The sequence below is a fragment of the Dipodomys ordii genome, unplaced genomic scaffold (genome assembly GCF_000151885.1).
Source record: "Dipodomys ordii isolate 6190 unplaced genomic scaffold, Dord_2.0 Scaffold40, whole genome shotgun sequence".
Taxonomy (NCBI): Eukaryota; Metazoa; Chordata; class Mammalia; order Rodentia; family Heteromyidae; genus Dipodomys; species Dipodomys ordii.
The window spans coordinates 8,252,656-8,260,885 of NW_012267256.1; positions in this window are offsets into that span (position 1 = coordinate 8,252,656).

Genomic DNA, 8,230 nt, shown 5'->3' on the forward strand with positions numbered 1-8,230 from the left:
CTTAACTTTTCTAGGTAGAATAGGTTTATACAACATTCCTTTCTAAATTATCCTCCTTTGCAGAATTCATGGGATTCTTAACTTTTCTAGGTAGAGTAGGTTTATACAACAAGAAGGAAGGGATAAAACCCAAGACGTAATGCATGATACTGTCACTACCTGTGATATTTCAAGTTAAATTTTTTTCTTTGTTTTCATTTTCATTTTCATAAGGCCTGAACTCAGGCCCTGGGTGCTGTCCCTGAGCTTTTTCACTCAAGGCTAGCACTCTGCCACATTGAGCCACAGAGCCACTTCGGGTTTTCAGGTGGTTAATTGGAGATAAGTCTCATGGACTTTCCTGCCTGGGCTGGCTTTGAACCATGATCCTAAGATCTCAGGCTCCTCAGTAGAAAGGGTTATAGGTATGGGCCACCAGCACCCAGCTTCAAGTTAAAATTTATATGCTGGATTATTCCATTTTCTGTGGGAACAAAATACTTGCACATTCTTTTTTTGCTTTTTTCTTTTCTTTTCTTTCTCTTCCTCCTCCTCCCCTTCTCCTTCCTTCTCCTCTTCCTCCTCCTTTTTCTTCTCCTTCTCCTCCTTCTCCTTTTCCTCCTCCCCTTCTTCCTCCTCTTCTGCCTCATCCTTCTGAAAATTTAGCTGACAGTTTTAGCTCACAATTCTGGAAGCTGGAAGTCCAAGGTTGGGGCACTCATTAGTTTGGCCTGGAGAAGGCCCCCTGGAGGATGCTGCCATAATAGCAGGACTTAGAAACATCTGTCACAGTTGAGACAAAGCCAGAAAGAAGTCTGTGAGGAGCCAGACGTGCCCTTTCTGTAACAGCCCACTCCCTCAGGAACAATTAGGGCCCAAGATCGCTGACCTCAACCCCGCACCTAATCATTTTCCAATAGACCCATCTGGTAATTTTTTTTGCCAGTCCTGGCACTTGAACTCAGGGCCTGAGCACTGTCCCTGAGCTTCTTTTGCTCAAAGCTAGCACTCTACCACTGGAGCCACAGCGCCACTTCGGACTTTGTCCATTTATGTGATGCTGAGGAATTGAACCCAGGGTTTTGTGCATGCTGGGCAAGCACTCTACTGCTAAGCCACATTCCCAGCCCCCATCTGGTAAAGTTTCTTCCACCTCTCACATCGCTGTACTGGGGAAGAAGCTTCCAGCACATGAAATGTTTGGGGACACACTCAAACCATATCATGTATATAACAAACTCCCTCAACTCTTATGCAAATTCATCATTGAAAAATCTTTCAAATGAACTATACAAAGTGTGGGTGGGGACAGGAGCGAGGGAAAAACTGGGAGAGAAAGAGGGAAGGGGTGACATTGTCCAAAAAGAAAAGTACACTTCACCTGACTTATGTAACTGTGACCCTTTGTAATAACAATAAAAATATAGTTCAAGCTGCACATGAGCGGCTCATATCTGTCATTCTAGCTACTCAGGAAGCTGAGATCTGAGGATCCTGGTTTGAAGCCAGCCAGGGCAGGAAAGGCCATGAGACTTATCTTCAAAGAGCTACGAAAGAAAGAAAGATAGATAGAAAGATAAGAAAGAAAGAATGAAAGAAGGAAGGAAGGAAAGAGAGGGAGAAGGAAAGAGAGGGAGAAAGAAAGAGAAAAAAATCTTTGAGTCCATATCCACACACAAATAGGATGAAGAGAGATGAAGAGATGCTATATGTTTTTCAGTTTTACATATAATCCAAATTAAGTTACAGAAATTAACTTCCTGCTGGCTGGGTGATTCCAGTCAACTCATTTCTCTTCTTCTTAACTGTGAAATGATAACTGGGGATACAGTGCTCTTTTGACTCTTAGATCTGGGTGCCAGTGGCCACATATATGGTTTTGTGTGTGTGTGTGTGTGTGTGTGTGTGTGTGTGTGTTGGGGAGCATACTATATTTTTTTCAGAAACGTGTTTTTGAGTGAGAAAAAGTTTCTTATTAATCTAACAGAAATTAGAGCTTTAAAGTCAAATGCCTAGATATTATTCTTTCCCTTCAACAACAACAGTGAGGGCGTTTGAGCTAGAGCAACATTGAAGCCTGTTGTCCAGCAGGCCTGCAGGAAGCCAGCAGCCTCCGTAAGGAGCCCAGGCGGTAGGGGCGTGAGGTCGGCTGGAGGCAGAAAACTAAAGAATGAAAAGTCAGTCTGTGGACACAACAGCTGCCCCACCACGGGGAAAGGTCACACGAAAGCGTTCTGTAATGTTATTGCAATGAGCCAAGGGGGGAAAATTCTTCCAAGACTTGTAATTACAGTGAGGATGGCAAACGGCACATCAACACCTTCCTACCAAAGTGTTAGTCATCGAGGACATCATCTCCAAACTCAGACACCTGGTATAACAGGAACAAGTATGGACAGAACAACATGAAGTCTCGATTCTTCACAAGGATTCCCTGAGACCCTCCTAGCATGGAGACCGTTGGAAAGGATTAGTTTTTAATAACCTTGGGGAAAATTGGACAGAGAAGCATAGATGAGAGTCAAGGGACGCTGTTTTAAAAGGGCATATAGTTAGAAAACGCCCAGGAAGCAGAGGCGTTGAAAGTGCTGAACACAGAAGGGCCGTACCTCCTTCCTGTCCTACTTCTTGGTCCTCTTCCTTCTCTCCAAGGGCCCTGCCAACTCCTTTCCCTTCTAGTTAGCACTGCGGGGCCCTGGGGCTTTAGAAGACAGGAACAGTAGGCTATTGGCGGCTCACCCCTGTAACCCTAGGTACTGGAGAGACTGAGATCAAAAGACCGAGATTCAAAGTCAACCTCTGCAGATAAGCCTGAGAGACGCTCATCTTCTAATAAACCACCAAAAAGGATGGTTAACGCCTGTAATCCTAGCTACTCAGGAGGCTGAGATCTGAGGACTGTGGTTCAAAGCCAACCCTGGCAGGAAAAGTCCAGGAGACTCTTATCTCCAATTAACCACCAGCAAAACGGAAGTGGCGCTGTGGCTCAAGTGGTAGAGTGTTAGCCTTGAGATAAAAAGCTCAGGGACAGTGCCCAGGCCCAGAGTTCAAGCCCCACGACTGACCTCCCCAAAAAGAAGTATGATTCAAGTGGTAGACCACCAGCTTTGAGAAAAAAAAAAAAAGCCAAGAGAGAGGCCCTGAGTTCAAGCCCCAGTCCCTGTACAAAAGAAGAATAAAAAGGAATAGGTAATTTAGTAACTTTATTTTGAGTTAGAGACTCTTCAGATCCACCACTTGAAGGGAGTGTGATGATTGGCTAAAACTGGGGGGAATCTTGCTGATCTCAGAAGAGTAGGTAAGGGGAAGGGCAGTGGTGGACACAGAACCATGGCTGCCGAGGGCAGCACACAGACAATGAGATTTTCTATGCTGTTTGGGAGAAGAATTAGCAAGAATGTGAAAGTTGGGTCACAAGGCCTATGGAAAAGGAAGCACTATCATTTCAAAGGGAGTAGGAGGATGCACTATATGTGTGTGTGTGTGTGTGTGTGTGTGTGTGTGTGTGTGAAAGGATGAAGTATGTTTTGAAGATGACTCCCATTTCAACATTATAAAGAAGATTCTAGCTTCCCTTAGGTATCTATCTTGTTACTTGTACCTATAACCTGGATCAAAGTCACTTCGTTGTCCAGGCATACCCAAAAGTCACTGAGCATAGGACCTGCTTTAAAATTCTAATTTAGCCTAGTCATGGAAGAGCTAAAGAAGTTGTGGACCAGAATGATCAAATAATACAATTTCCTGAGCACCTGTGAGATACGCAGCAAAGCACTGTCATATAACTTTCATGAGCGAATGACTCCATGAACTGGATACCATTATCATTCTTATTTTAAAATGAAAAAAAAAAAAACATGACTGGGCACTGGTGGCTCATACCTGTAATCCGGATCCGAGGATCCCTGTTTGAAGCCAGTCTTGGCAGGACAGTGTATGAAACTCTTGTCCCCAATTAAGCACCAAAAAATCGAATGTAGCTCAAATGATAGAACAGCAGCAGCCTTGAGCAAAAAAGCTCAGGGTCAGTGCCCTGGCTCTGAGTTCAGGTCTCAATTTTGGCATAGGACCAAAGAAAGAAGAAAATAAAGGAAATGAAAGAAAGAAATGAAAAAAAAAGGAAAGGAAGGAAAAGAGAGGAAAGAAAAGAGAAGAGAAGGAAGGAAGGAAGGAAGAAAAACAAAGGAGAGAGAGAAAGAAAGAAAGGCAGAGAGAGAGAGAGAGAGAGAGAAGGAGGGAGGGAAGCAATTAGAGGCTGGCCTTCTTGCCCAAAGTTATCCTAGTGGACACAGTTCTAACATAGACTTGTGACTCGAAGGTCTTGCCTCTGAGCCCGTGTGCTATTCTGCCTCCACATTATAAATGCGCAGTACTGACCAGGAAAGAAATGCCTACTTTGAGCATCCCACTTACCAGAAGCTTGCTCTCCTCGTTTGGAAAGAGCAGCCTAATTGCGAGGATGTCCTATTATACAGCGTAAGTGTGTGACCTGGAGAACCACTGCCCAGATCTGCTGACAAGGAACCGTCTGCCCAGCTCTGCCTCTCCCCAGGTCATGCCATTTCCCAGGATGGATCCCATCCAATAGCTGGCTCAGGAGGGTTTCCAAAGGTCTGACTGTTTAGGCCCAATCACTCTGATGGGCCAAGCTAACAGCACAGCCTCCAGTGGGGCTGCTGGAGGGTGTGAGGTAACATGGCAGTTCTACGTCTCCTTCCCTTCCGGCTGCTTCCTGTCCCTCCTAGCACAGGTGGTGACCCTGTGGGCATTCCTTAATCAACATCCTGCCATTCTGTCTCAGAGCCTGGGAAGATAGGCTAATGACATCAGTTCTACAAACCAAAAGGAGTCTGTGTTCTCCTACTCTTCCATCTGTAACTTCCTTCCATAATAGCTTCCTTGGATTTTTTTTTTTTGTTATAGATAGGTATCTATACACATTTATTTATAAAATTTGATAAAAGTGTTTTTCCTCAGCTGGGTGCTGATGATTCACACCTGTAAGCCTAGCTACTCAGGAGGCTGAGATCTGAGGATCAAGGTTCAAAGCCAGCCCCAGCAGGAAAGTCCTGTGAGACTCTCATCTCCAATTGTGGTGCAAAGTGGTAGAGTTCTAGCTAGACTTGAGCATCAGGGCTCAGGGACAGAGTCCAGGCCCTGAATTCAAGCCTCATGATGGACAAAAAAGAAAAAGTTTCTCCTCAAAGGTAACTATACAAAACTGTAACCCCCTAGTTTAATACACTATAGTGTTTAGCTTTAGGTTCACATGAAAACTGAGAAGGGCAGAAGGTAGAGATCTCTTGTATATTGATCTTCCTTCCTCTCCCTCTCAGCATCTATTTCGCTTAGTTTTAGTACTTGATATTGATGGTAGAAGACCTCTTTACAACCAAAACTTTCATTAAAAGTTTCTCTGGATGTGCCACTGCTATTTTTTTTTAAATATACGAGTACTTAGCAGTCTTTATTCTTTTTTAAAAAAATTGCCTGAGACCAGGGCTCAAATTCCCTATCTGATGCTTGCTTTCTCTCAATGCTGACAATCACATTTAATTCTAATAAGCTCTTGTCTTGGGCCTAGGGCCTAAGGTTGCTCCTTTAGATTTTCTGAGGGCCAGCATTCCATCATAAAATTGGAATCATTACTTTTTGGAGCACTTAGATAATGTTTCTCTCCTTCTTCTTCCTCTTCCTCTTCTCCTTCTTCTTCTCCTTTTTTCTTCTTCCTTCTTTCTTCTTCTTGTCCTGGAGCTTGAATTCAGAAGCTAGTTCTCTACCACTTGAGGTACAACTCCATTTCCTGCTTTTTGGAGGCTAACTGGAGAGGAGTCTCACAAATTTTCCTTCCAGGCTGACTGCAAACTGCAGTTTTCAGATCTCAGCTTCAGGGGCAGCTAGAATTATAGGCCTGAGCTACCACGATTAGATAACATATCTTAACAGCAGTCAAAGTATCTAGTGTTAAGTATTGAGAAAGAAGACATTTTGTATAAAGTTCAGGGCTCATGGTTCCTGTGGTTTCGGTATTCTATTTACCACTGATTGGCAGATCAATACAATAGAAATTTATTGTCACACGTGTGGAAAGACATCTAAACTCAGTTTCACTGGTCTAAATCAGTAACCCAGAGGAGAATTCTTTCTTGACTCTGCTTTTCTTTCTTTATTTCTTTCTTTTTTGTCGGTCATGGGGCTTGAACTCTGGGCCTGGGCGCTGTCCCTCAGCTCTTCAGCTCAAGGCGAGCGCTCTACCACTTGAGCTACAGCGCCACTTCCGGTTTTCTGGTGGTTTATTGGAGATAGGAGTCTCACGGTCTTTCCTGCCCGGGCTGGCTTTGAACCTCGATCCTCAGATCTCAGCCTCCTGAGTAGCTAGGATTACAGGCGTGAGCCACCAGCGCCCGGCTGCTTTTCTTTCTTATTACTGCCAAATTACTTCAATCAATGTCTGCCTCCAAGCTCACCTGTCTTCTTTCTGTGAAATCTCCCTGTGCCTTCTTGTTGAAAGGATACAAGCGACTGCAATTTGGGTTAAATAATTGCCCCAACTTGAGACCCTTAATTTAACTCCCCCTGCAATAACTCCAATTTCTGTGTCTGGTAACATTTACAGATTCCAGAGATTAAAACTTGGTATGTTGCAGAGGGGGGGGGGGAATGGGTCATTTCCCAGCCTCCCTCCCAGGGTGATATAGTTCTTGCTTTGTCTTCCTAAAGCATAGTCCTAATATTTCACTTTGCTGCCACTAAAATTGTCCTTTGTCCCTTCCATCTGCTAGGCAGATGGCTCACGCCTGTAATTTTAGTTACTCAGGAGGCTGAGATCTGAGGATCCCTGTTGGAAGCCAGCCCAGCCAGGAAAGACCATGAGACTCTTCAACTCCAATAAGTTACTTAGAAAAAGCTGGTAGTGGCTGCTGTGATTCAAGTGCTAGCCTTGAGTACTAAGAAGATCAGGGTCAGCACCCAGACCCCAAGTTTAACCTTCAGGTCAGACAGACACACACACACACACACATCTGCTAGTTTTTTGAGATATATTTGATATTTTTCCTTCCTGTTCCAGAAGGGACCCAAGCTTGGACAGGCAACTGTGTAACTGTCTATAAAGTCTCAGCAGCAGACACCACTGAGGTTTGAGGGACATCTTTTCAAGGTTTTGATTAGTGGATGGGTTCTGATGTCATTTCCCAGTTTTACAGTCTCCAGGCATCTCTGATTCAGTAGACTGCGTGATGTATGAATACAAGTTGTGTGTGTATGTTCCAAAGGATTCTCATCATCAGCCAAACATTGATTCTTTTTCCACAAAGCTCTGGACCCAGACTCTCCTGAGAGGGCATCCCCCCTTCCTGCCCCCTGAGTGCGACGTGGTTACACGACCGACTCTTTAAAAGTTCCAATGGAAAGGGTGGAAAATACACGGTCAAGAGGGCAATCCTGAGAAGGGACCACCTGCTCCGTACAGGATTCGCGGAGAGAAGTCTCCTCCCGGGGAAACTTCCAGGCCCAATGCCAGGGAGGACGGGTTTGGCCGCCGGGCAGCGGTCCTGAGCGCGGTGCGACCTCGTGGGTCTGCGGGATCGAGGCCGGCCGCGCCCTCCAGCCCCGCCCCGGGCGTAGACAGATCCCCTGGCATCGGGGTGGACCGAGGAGGGGCTCCCGGGACCCCGTCCACCGGACGGGGTGTGTCACGGGAAGGGGGACGTGGGGGGGGGAGAGGTGTATTTATTCCCCTGGGCCCCGGGCCGGCCCCCTCGGCGCCCAGGGGCTCTGTCCGTCCCGCGTCCGGAGCAGGCTGGCGGGCTGGTTCTTTGGGGACAGCCGAGGCCCCAGCGCCCGGCCAGGTGGGGGCAGCCGCGGATCGGGAGGAGGGCGCCGGGAGCCCCGGGGCCTGGAAGAGCGAACGCGCGGGGCGACGGACTCCCATCCATGGAAAGATGGGGCGCAGCGCCGGGGGCGGCAGATCCGGCGCAACCGGGGTGACTGGGGAGCGGGCGGGGGCCTCAGCCGAGCCAGGTACGCGCGACCCGGGCCCCGCAGCCGTCGGCCTGGGGCGCTGCCTGGCCCCCTCCGGGGGTCGGCGGGGTGCATCCTGCCATTCTGTCTCAGAGCCTGGGAAGATAGGCTAATGACATCAGTTCTACAAACCAAACTCATTTCTCTTCTTCTTAACTGTGAAATGATAACTGGGGATACAGTGCTCTTTTGACTCTTAGATCTGGGTGCCAGTGGCCACATATATGGT